This window comes from Erpetoichthys calabaricus, chromosome 4 (genome assembly GCF_900747795.2).
Source record: "Erpetoichthys calabaricus chromosome 4, fErpCal1.3, whole genome shotgun sequence".
NCBI classification, from domain to species: domain Eukaryota; kingdom Metazoa; phylum Chordata; class Cladistia; order Polypteriformes; family Polypteridae; genus Erpetoichthys; species Erpetoichthys calabaricus.
The window spans coordinates 284,983,275-284,996,006 of record NC_041397.2 but is presented as its reverse complement, the minus strand read 5'-3'; the positions used below and the strand labels follow the sequence as shown (position 1 = coordinate 284,996,006).

General features: G+C 39.5%; 1 pseudogene; it reads right to left on the bottom strand.

The window, feature by feature from the left end:
- Positions 1–425: 425 nt before the first annotated feature.
- LOC114651465 (piggyBac transposable element-derived protein 3-like) lies at positions 426–1,701 on the bottom strand (annotated as a pseudogene).
- Between the last annotated feature and the right edge of the window lie 11,031 nt (positions 1,702–12,732).

Below are 12,732 nucleotides of genomic sequence, written 5' to 3'. Positions count from 1 at the left end.
TTGTGGCCTCAGAGCATCTGGGGTTTTATTTTTGTTTGGTTTTCTGTCCTCCCTGGCCATCGGACCTTACTTTTTTTATGTTAATTAGTATTGCCTAATTTTATTTTTTATACTTTGTCTTTTTTCTCTTTCTTCATCCTGTAAAGCACTTTGAGCCACATCATTTGTATGAAAATGTGCTATATAAATAAATATTGTTGTTGTTGTCTGTCCAGTTGCTATATCTCTCATATATGCCATTTGGTATGTTATTCATAAAAGCAGTGTTGAGGTTTGTGATCGGCTATCTGTTGGAATGAAAAATGCAATGCATTTTAATACTACATTACAAATTAGATTCTAATAGTTGGTGTACTGCAAAAGTTAATGCTGAATATGCTGAGGTCATTAACCCATTTATGCCGAAGGTTGAAATTTTTGAGTTTGTGCATGAAATTCACACATGTTGCATAGAAAAATATAAGGAACAAGAATTTGAAGAGAAAAAATTTTTATTACATTCCATTGTTGAGTTATGTGGCGTTCCAAAATTGGAACACTAGGCAAATCCACTTCTTACTTTATACATAACATATAAAATTATGTTTCTTATCTCAGGAGATGGTAAATACCTGCTATTCAGTGTGATATCCAGCAGAGCATTTGACATGTATGGCAACATCACATTTTTCACATCAAAATGTGGTGTTCTTATGACATTGAGCACACCATGTTTGCTTTCCCTGTTTGACTATCACATGATTCAGGCCATCATAACGTGAATCAATGTTGCGCTTCTGAGAAGGTCTTCCTGTTCGGCCAGGGTCTGCAGGATTACCGTGGGTCTCCAAATAATGGCATGCGATACGTCGGCGAAACTCCAGAAGATCCATTGGCTTCTTATCATATGTTTTATGCAGTTGCCATGCATTTTGTAAGGCCAATTCGAAACAGAACAACAGAGGACTTGAATACCATTTCTTTCCACGGATTGATGCTCGATACTTATCAATGTTTTCATCAGCTCTGTCTATGCCTCCCATGAAATGGTTATAGACTTTGATCATGTTTGGCTTTCTGGGAATAACGATTGACAAGACACTGGGGATCGATGCCAGCTCCAGATGAGGCAACAGTGACAACACTGTTATCATGCCATCTGCATACAATATTGCCTTTGTCATTAATTCAATAATCGAATGTGCCTCTTTCTTTTTTCTTTAGCACTACATCTGATTCCAATGGTGCTTTGTCAATGCGATCCTTTCTCACTGTACCTGTTGCCTGATGTCCCATTGAACTGAGTTTATCCAGAAGTGCAATGCTGGTGAAAAAGTTATCAAATACAAAATCGTATTGTCCAGGATGTGCCTGTACAAGTGCCTCACTAAACTGCAGGACAAGTGATGCACTGACACCATATTCCTCATGTTTATTATCTGGGTATAACGCCCGATATGGCTGAAACCAGCAAATGTAGCCCAGATGAGTGGTACCACACCAAAACTTGAAGCCAAACTGAATGGGCTTTCCGCGAATAAATTGTTGACACCCATGATGACTGAAATAATGAACCATGGATTCATCAAAGCTGAAATATGTTTCATTTGGAACAAATTTCATGCATCTATCATTGAGTTTGTTTATGAGAGGTCGCAACTTGGAAAACTTGTCTATTGGATCCAAATTGAAATTGTCAGCAACATGCAAATTAGAAAATATGGTTTCAGGTCAGTTATTTCATGTACAGATAGAGCTTGAGGCATTTTCAGAGAGATCTTCAACTGTAAAGGGAAAAATATATTATTAGTCCTACTGGTAGGGGTTTTGCCTGGTGCTCCAAAAATGGAACACGCAAAATGTGAAGTCCATAACCAATACAACAATGATAACTTTGGTAGTTTCTTTTTACAGCACAATAACATAACTAGTAGAGAAGTAATAGAAAAAAAAATGTTAGTATATGATGTAGTGCAGCTAAGTTATATCTATCTACCTGTCTTCGGATGATTCTTCAAAAATGTGAAAAAATTCACATCACTTCTTGAGGAGATCCCAACACACCAATATCTGCAGCACACTGACTAACTCTGTGCACGACGTGATAAGGTGTACCCCCCAGGAAGCAGACGTGTGTGAAAAGTCAGAGCCCGGCGATGGCCTTGAGCAGTAGGATATAAGTAACACCAACGTGACTGTCGTTCCGATAATGGAACACGAGGCATAAATTAAAAATAGCCCCATCACTTCTTGCTTCTGTTTCCTTGCTCAGTGCAGTCATGACAATTACTAATGACAGATATCCTAAACTGATACTCAATGCTTTATTATATGAGACTCATACTAACAGTCTTTCGAATTCTTAGAGGCATGACCTTTTTTCGACAGCCCTGTGTAACTCATTCTTTATATAAAACCAAGTTACAGTGCCTTATACCGTATATATTTGGCATATCGGATAGTTCTATTCCATCTCCATCCCAGAGGTGCTGAAAGAAAGTCTGCCAAATTAATTGTACCTCATAGGGCATTCTGCTCATGATCTAGGCTAGGTGGTTATCCTGACTAGCCTATTTAAATAATGCTGTCACCTAAAACCATTAATGTAAAGCATACTTAAATACTGTATATTGTGTATTTAACCAATCAGAGACAAAAGAGTTAAGCTCAAGATTACTGCTTCATTCACCTAAAGAATGCTTTGTAAATGGAACTGTCAGAGCCAAGGTGGGACACAAGATTTGCCAAATGAATTATCCTATGGAAACTAAACCCAGTGCAAGAAAATAAATTACAGAACTACATCACCATAGCCAGTCATCAGGCTCAGTCCACAAACACCAAGGCATCAGTATTTTAATTCTATAGCCTCATCTTTTTCCCCACAGTACATTTTACACATTAAGAGACATAATTCAACAATACTGTGTCGCTGTGGTCATGCTGTCCTATCATGTAGCTTAATGGAATTTGTGGATTTTTTTTTTCCAAATGGAAAAGGCCAAATGTAGTCTCCACAAAAAGGTGTAATTAATTTGACATCAGCAGGTTGATTACTAGCCATAAGCCAGTATCTGTAAAAATGTGCTTTAGTGTGTCTGCATAGTGTATTTTTAAAAATCTTAGAAAATGCAAGAATTAAACCTAATGAAAAAGTGCATTTCAGTTATATTGATGCTGTCTTACAGTGAACTCATCTGTGTCTTACTACTGAACCATAACATTAAAGCATTCTAATTAGCTGTCCTTTTTACTAATTAAGGCAACAATCTTTTTTGGAATTTTCATGCATGATGTTTCCAGCAGCAGGGATGAATACTTTAAATGTAATTGAACATATCACGGAACAGAATACCAATGGAATATAAATGAACACAGTGACCAAGAAAAACATTTATGGACAACCATACTGTATATAAATTTCCTATATTTGTATATCATTCTATTGCCTAAATTCTAGCACAAATGTCCTATACTGTATTTGTATCATTCTATTGCTTAAATTCTAGCTGTCTACTTTCACAGAGCAGAAAAAAATCCTGACATTGTATAGAATGATGCATTTCAAAGAGAGAAACAAACCTAACAAGATTTAAATATTCACATTTTTCAGATTATTATGCTTCATTTGTTTCAAATTCGGTCTACTAAACACATGTAATATTTAACATGAGTTCTGAGCAGAAGGGAATGAAGTGGTGACAGAAAATCTGGTGCCTTCACTTAATAAATCAAGAAGGGCGTGACTGATATATAAAGTAAATGTGTTAGCCAAAAGATTTTTACTTATTCACCTTGAAAGTTAAAATTTGCTGGTGTTAACTTACTCAAATCCACTATGATACAGTACTTAGACTTACACATACAATCATAAAATTGAATGATGCTACACTGTGCATTTACGTATAAGTATCAAACTCTGTATCAGACTCTGCAATTCTTCACCATTTTCACATTTTATTGTTATACAATAGTGGTTAAAGTTTTGGAGTTCAAACTCTGAGGCTGTCAGTTCAAATCCTGCTACTGACACTGTGTGACCACGAGCAAGTCACTTCACCTACCAGTGCTCCTATTGGAAAACCGAAAGAAATGGAACCAATTGTACATCATATGCTGAATTTTGATAAAGGCATCAGCCAAAAAAGAAATAATTAAATCACAGTGGATTTATTTTGGCTGTTTTAACACTAACACTAAAAAATGATAAAACATAGCTATAAATATTGGTCCCAATCCAGAATATATCCAATCTATATAGAGTGACTATGAAAACTGCTGTCTCTCTATTGGCCTACTATTGTGGATTTAATTTGTTTTTTAACAGAACAGAAAATGACTCTTTAATGTCAAAATGAAAACATATCTCTGCAAAGCGGTCTAAATTGCAAATATTAAGCATAAAATAATTGATCACATGCATATTCACCCCCTTCAAGTCAGTACTTAGCAGCTGCTCCTTTGGCAGCCATGACAGCCTTCAGTCTGTGTGCACAGGTCTCTCTCATCAGCTTTGTATATCTCCACACAGCCATCTTTCCCCATTCTTCTTTGCAAAACTGTTCAAGGTCTTCCAGATTGCATGAAGAGTGAAATGCCTTTTTCAAGTCCAACCAAAAATACTCAATTGGACTTGAAAAAAGTTTCTGCTTTAGGTATGTAAATACCGAAACTACCCACAATTACAGCAACCCAGGTAAGCAGAGAGCTGAGGAGACTTTGTGCCAGAAAAGCAGCGGGTCCAGATGGAGTATCGTCACGACTGCTGAAGGCCTATGCGTTGAAGCTGGGGAGTCCTCTACAGCGCATCTTCAACCTGAGCCTGGAACAGGGGAGAGTCCCGAGGCTTTGGAAAACATCTTGCATCACCCCAGTCCCAAAGGTATCACATCCAGGTGAGCTGAAAGACTTCTGGCCTGTCGCTCTGATGACACATGTGATGAAGACCATGGAGCTGCTGCTGCTTCACCACCTGAGGCCACAGGTCCGCCATGCTCTCGACCCTCTGCAGTTCGCATACCAGGAGAAGGTGGGAGTGGAGGATGCCATCATCTATATGCTACACCGATCCCTCTCCCACTTGGACAGAGGCAGTGGTGCTGTAAGAATTATGTTTCTGGACTTCTGCTCCTTAGGGTCAAGCTGACAGAGATGGGAGTAGATTCATGCCTGGTAGCATGGATCGTGGACTATCTTAAAAACAGACCTCAGTATGTGCGTCTCGGGAACTGCAGGTCTGACATTGTGGTCAGCAACACAGTAGTGCCGCAGGGGACTGTACTTTCTCCGGTCCTGTTCAGCCTATATACATCGGACTTCCAATACAACTCGGAGTCCTGCCACGTGCAAAAGTTCGCTGACGACACTGCTATCGTGGAGTACATCGGGAGTGGGCAGGGGGAGGAGTACAGGAACCTAATCAAGGACTTTGTTAAATGGTGCGACTCAAACCACCTACACCTTAACACCAGCAAACCAAGGAGCTGGTAGTGGATTTTAGGAGGCCCAGGCCCAGGCGAGCGCCCTCTTCTATGCGGTGGTGTGCTGGGGAGACAGCATAAAGAAGAGAGACGCCTCACGCCTGGAAAAAAGCGGGTGAGGAAGGCAGGCTCTATTGTAGGCACAGAGCTGGACAGTTTGACATCTATGGTGGAGCAACGGGTGCTGAGCAGGCTCCTGTCAATCATGGAGAATCCACCGCACCCACTAAACAGTATCATCTCCAGACAGAGGAGCAGCTTCAGCGACAGACTGCTGTCAATGTCCTGCTTCACTGACAGACTGAGGAGATTGTTCCTCCCCCACCACTATGCGACTCTTCAGTTCCACCCGGGGGGTAAACGTTAACATTATTCAAGTTATTGTCTGTCTGTATACCTGCATTGTTATCACTCTTTAATTTAATATTGTCTTTATCAGTATGCGAATTTCCCCTTGGGATTAATAAAGTATCTATCTATCTATCTATCTATCTATCTATCTATCTATCTATCTATCTATCTATCTATCTATCTATCTATCTATCTATCTATCTATCTATCTATCTATCTATCTATCTATCTATCTATTTAAATCAAATGCTTTTTTTTTCTTTGGTTATATTCTCGAATAAAAGCACACATTTTTTTTGATATTTGGACTCACACATTATACACTTCACATCATTATGAGTATAACATGGAAAAAAGTTTCTGCTTTAGGTATGTGTTTCTTGCCTCATATTTCCTTTCACCCTACCCTTACCCAGATCTTTTGTAGATGTAATGGGTAGAATTCAGTATTCTAAAGAAAATGACATTTCTGTGTGTTGCTTAATGTAATGGGCTATAAACCAGTGTTTTAAAGAAAAGGCAGAATTTCTGGAAAATTCTGCTACAGGTCATTGTTGATGGCTATTTACAGGACATAAATATTTACCTCTCTTGTTAAAGTGTCACCTGCTTTGAATAGTCAGACTGCTTTGATTTAGTATTTCATCTACACACAATGTGGGGTTACAGAACTGTCTGCTTCCTTGGAAAATTAATGAGTTCTGGGGACATTGGTTTCTAATCAAGTACTAAAAGTAAATGCTTGCACCATTGTTTCACTGATTGCCATGTTGATCTATGCAGAAACTGAAGCATTTATATATTTTTGGGTATCTATCTATCTATCTATCTATCTATCTATCTATCTATCTATCTATCTATCTATCTATCTATCTATCTATCTATCTGTCTGTCTGTCTGTCTGTCTGTCTGTCTGTCTGTCTGTCTGTCTGTCTGTCTGTCTATCTATCTAAAGGAGAATAGATAGATAGATAGATAGATAGATAGATAGATAGATAGATAGATAGATGATAGATAGATAGATAGATAGATAGATAGATAGATAGATAGATAGATAGATAGATAGATAGATAGATAGATAGATAGATAGATAGATAGAGTGCATCTGGAAAGTATTCACAGCACATCACTTTTTCCATATTTTGTTATGTTACAGCCTTATTCCAAAATGGATTAAATTCATTTTTTTCCTCAGAATTCTACACACAACACCCCATAATGACAATGTGAAAAAAGTTTACTTGAGGGTTTTGTAAATTTATTAAAAATAAAAAAATTGAGAAAGCACATGTACATAAGTATTCACAGCCTTTGCCATGAAGCTCAAAATTGAGCTCAGGTGCATCCTGTTTCCCCTGATCATCCTTGAGATGTTTTCTGCAGCTTAATTGGAGTCCACCTGTGGTAAATTTCAGTTGACTGGTCAGGATTTGGAAAGGCACACACCTGTCTATATAAGGTCCCACAGCTGACAGTTCATGTCAGAGCAGAAACCAAGCATGAAGTCAAAGGAATTGTTTGTAGACCTCTGAGACAGGATTGTCTCGAGGCACAAATCTGGGGAAGGTTACAGAAAAATTTCTGCTGCTTTGAAGGTCCCAATGAGCGCAGTGGCCTCCATTGTCCGTAAGTGAAGAAGTTCGAAACCACCAGGACTCTTCCTAGAGCTGGCCGGCCATCTAAACTGAGCAATCGGGGGAGAAAGGCCTTAGTCAGTGAGGTGACACAAGAACCCGATGGTCACTCTGTCAGAGCTCCAGAGGTCCTCTGTAGAGAGAGGAGAACCTTCCAGAAGGACAACCATCTCTGCAGCAATCACCAATCAGGCCTGTATGGTAGAGCTGCCAGACGGAGCCACTCCTTAGTAAAAGGCACATGGCAGCCCGCCTGGAGTTTGCCAAAAGGCACCTGAAGGACTCTCAGACCATGAGAAACAAAATTCTCTGGTCTGATGAGACAAAGATTGAACTCTTTGGTGTGAATACCAGGCGTCACATTTGGAGGAAACCTCTCACCATCCTTACAGTGAAGCATGGTGGTGGCAGCATCATGCTGTGGGGATGTTTTTCAGCGGCAGAACTGGGAGACTAGTCAGGATAAAGGGAAAGATGACTGCAGCAATGTACAGAGACCATCCTGGATGAAAACCTGCTCCAGAGCGCTCTTGACCTCAGACTGGGGCGACGGTTCATCTTTCAGCAGGACAACGACCCTAAGCACACAGCCAAGATATCAAAGGAGTGGCTTCAGGACAACTCTTGTGAATGTCCTTGAGTGGCCCAGCCAGAGCCCAGACTTGAATCCGATTGAACATCTCTGGAGAGATCTTAAAATGGCTGTGCACCGACGCTTCCCATCCAACCTGATGGAGCTTGAGAGGTGCTGCAAAGAGGAATGGGCGAAACTGGCCAAGGATAGGTGTGCCAAGCTTATGGCATCATATTCAACAAGACTTGAGGCTGTAATTGCTGCCAAAGGTGCATCGACAAAGTATTGAGCAAAGGCTGTGAATACTTATGTGCATGTGATTTCATGGTTTTTTATTTTTAATAAATTTGCAAAAACCTCAAGTAAACTTTTTTCACGTTGTCATTATGGGGTGTTGTGTGTAGAATTCTGAGGAAAAAAATGAATTTAATCCATTTTGGAATAAGGCTGTAACATGACAAAAGGTGGAAAAAGTGATGCGCTGTGAAAACTTTCCGGATGCACTGTAGATAGATAGATAGTATGGTCTGGGACTTGTGACTGCTACCTGCTTCTTTTATGCTCTTTTGCCATATCGCTGTGGCTAGACCCTCTAGCAACAGTGGCTTGTACTTGGCCCAGGTCACCCTAAGCCTGAGGTCGGTAACATAGACACGGAACACACATGAAATGTACTGTATGTATTCCAAATAATGATATACTGTATTATTTACCCTATACAACTTCAGGCACCTCACCTCACACACAGATAAGGACTCTTGGCTTGAGCTGGGAGAACGTTTTACCCGCGAGCTGAGCTCAGGCTGCTTGCTGCTTGTGCTGATCGACACATTTACAAAACAAAAGACACTGATGGAGAGGTGCAAAGGAATTTAAGGTTGCTCGGGATTACAGGTTTTTTCGTAGGCTTCAGGGATTCTAGTGTTAATAATATGATGCTTATGATGTCATTTGTATATAGCTAGATACTGTAGATAGATAGATAGATAGATAGATAGATAGATAGATAGATAGATAGATAGATAGATAGATAGATAGATAGATAGATAGATAGATAGATAGATAGATAGATAGATGGAGAAAATGGGAGGGAGCGTAACCAAGGGACAGCGTCAAGAGGGATGTAAAGGAGGACTCCAATTTGTACAAGAATAGACAGCACCGAGCATGATGCGTTTTGCACATTGGCTCATTTATCCCATACTAGCTTATTTATTTATTTACTAAGCTTCTTTGAGATTATTATAAAAGTGCTTTGTTAAAATACTTGGTTCAGTGTTAACAGCATCCTATTATTCTAATACTTTAAATATGCTTTTCTTGGCTAGCTCTTGAAATTGTTTACAAAGGAATACAAATTAAACAACATATTTTAAGTTGTTCTCGAAATCTGGGAAATATAAAACCCCCTCCTTCCTTCCAAATGCTCACCTTTCTCTATTCCTGGAACAGAGTGCTGCCCTAAGGGATCATCAATTGTTGAACCTTAAATAATCCTCAACAAATGCCCAGGTCCTTTTGAGGCTTAAAGCAAAATCCTGGCACACACTGTTACAATTATCTACACAAAATTAAAAGATTATCTTTCATCTGTTTCTATGCTGTCATATTACTAATTGGGATTAAAATGTAAAAGAAAAACCCCTTGCAACTGCCAGTTGCAATCCCTTGCCTTGCCGGGGTTATTAATGCATGGTAATTCTACAGAGTAATTCAGTTAAACTGTGACATCCATATTTCACTTCAATACTCCCCCTTTAGTCCCCAGTCTGTTAACTCTTCCTAGCAGAAATCATTGTTTGTATTTAAATATTTCACAAACTGCAAGTGTCTAACCATTAGTGCTTTTAAATCTGGACCTAAACATTTTCAGTGATTGTATACACATTTTCAGTTTTCCCTCATATATTGTTATTTATTTCGAATACACCTTTATCTAAGGCAATTTACAAAGCAAGTTATAATACATACAACAATGACAGAAAGGCATAAGCAACAAAAGCAACACAGAAAAAGATTAAAAATGTAATAAGACAGAGTAGTATTACTACAATATAATTATGCCTGCATCTAAATTAAGACAAACATCATTGTCCTATACACGTTAGTACAACAGCAGCCATCCTGTAGAAGAGAAGCTGAGCAATGCCAAAATAAAGAAAAGTTGAATTTTAAAGAGATGCCTAAACATGACAATAGAAATAGTCTGAAGCCTTGGAAAGATTCAACGACCTGAAAAATTCTGAGGCCCATAAGCTGATGCCCTTGACAGCGGTGTCTCTTTTGACTCTTTGACTCCACTTTTCAGGAAACTGTTTTGCCAATGTACTGACACCTACATTACACACCCCTCATGTTGATTTCAATTCCTTTCAGTTCTTGCTTTCAAACCAATGGATTTGGTAGTTTTGAGGCCTGCGTGTTTAGAATTTATTAAACTTCTAAACTATTCTGGTCTCTCAGTTCTGCATCGGAAACAAAACCACAGAATGTATTTTCTTTTGTTATTGGTTAAATGTATATATATATATATATATATATATATATATATATATACACACACAGTAATCCCTCGCTATATCACGCTTCGCCTTTCGCGGCTTCACTCCATCGCGGATTTTATATGTAAGCATATTTAAATATATATCGCGGATTTTTTCGCTGTTTCGCGAGTTTCTGCGGACAATGGGTCTTTTTAATCTCTGGTACATGCTTCCTCAGTTGGTTTGCCCAGTTGATTTCATACAAGGGACACTATTGCAGATGGCTGAGAAGCTACCAGCTTACTTTTCTCTGTCTCTCTTGCGCTGACTTTCTCTGATCCTGACGTAGGGGGATTGAGCAGGGGGGCTGTTCGCACACCTAGACGATACGGGACGCTCGTCTAAAAATGCTGAAAGATTATCTTCACGTTGCTATCTTTTGTGCAGCTGCTTCCTGAAACGACATGCAGCACGATGCTTCGCATACTTAAAAACTCGAAGGGAACGTATTGATGTTTGATTGAAAAACAAACTCTGTCTCTCTCTCTCTTTTTGTCTGCTCCTGACGGAGGGGGTGTGAGCTGCCGCCTTCAACAGCTTTGTGCCGCGGTGCTTCGCATACTTAAAAGCAGCCCTATTGATTTGTTTGTTTTTCTCTCTATCTCTGTGACAGCCTGAGGTCGCTGAAAAGGGGTGTGTGGCATTCCCGATATCTATGCAAAAGGACGAAGGTCCAAGTCTATAGAGTCCTAGTGCTTCCTGTTTTGCTATATGGTTGTGAGACATTGACACTATTCAGTGACCTGAGATGAAGGCTGGACTCTTTTGGTACTGTGTCTCTCTGGAAAATTCTTGAGTACCATTGGTTTGACTTTGTGTCGAATGAGCGGTTGCTCATGGAGTCCCAAATGAGCCACATTACCTGCATTGTGAGGGAGCCTCAGTTACGGCACTACGGCCATGTGGCGCATTTCTCCGAGGGTGATCCGGCCCGTAAGATCCTCATTGCTGGGGACCTGAGTGGCTGGACCAGGCCAAGGGGTCGACAACGTAACACCTGGCTGCGGCATATAGAGGGTCATTTCCGGAGGGACTGGACTGCGTGTCTGGGGGGGGTTGCAAACCAGGATCCCGAGTCGTTTCGTTGTGTAGTGGGTGCGGCAACACACTGTGCCAGTGCTTGCTCCCCAACTTAATTTCACTTGAATTAAACAGTTCATAATCTTTCATTTTTAACTAGAAAAAGTTTCTTATTACCTCTTTATTCATTAGAAAAAGTACAACAAATGATACAGAAACAATCTGAACTGTAGCTTCCTGGCTCTCACATTTGCTGTATTATCTATTGACGTGTGTGCAGTGACTTGAGGCAGCAGGAAAGCATTCTTAGATGTAAAACATTATTTGAAAACACAACATGATGTTATCAAAGCAACAATAGACGGAAGAATAGAAAAACTTATAAAAAAAATCCAAAGTAGTATCAAAAAACACTTCACATGTTGTAGATCCTGACAGCTAGTAAGAGATTTGTAAGTAATGATAATATACATAATGCTGTAATGTCCTGGCAGCCTCACCTTGACAGTGAGTTCTTCTAGAGTGAGGCAAATAGCTTTGTATCCGAGTGATACATACACTTAGACAATTTTAGAGATCAGATGGAAAACAGAACTTGACTAGGTCTTTGTTATGTTTATAAACATACAAGGATTTAAATTAATATATGTCTATGTCTTTTGAGGTGCAGTGGTGACTCCGAGACTAGGGATATGTGCCAGCAATCGGGAGGTTGCTGATTTGAACCCAGTAAATGCCAGAAGTGATTCTACTTCTTTGGGCCCTTGAGCAAGGCCCTTAACCTACAATTGTTCTGTCCTGGGTATGACATTAACCTACATCCAGCCCTACGGGTCATCCAGCTTGCAGGCAAAACTTGGAATTCATGGCAAGATTGGCACTCCAGCCTCACATTGTTCCATTCCATTACTCTTCAAATACCCCTTATATAATGTGAAAATAAGGGAAGAAAATCTTCAGTACTTTTTTTATATTATAACCTATTCCAGTCTATGGCATGACAGAGCATATGTTCTGTCCTTCAGTCATTCTGTAAAACTGTCAAATGTATTCATTCTTGGTATTTATTAAAACATATTGTATGCATATTGACTTTTTGCTAAGTTGCCTTGTATAACAGTGTCTTTCAAACAAAAAGGAATAATATTATT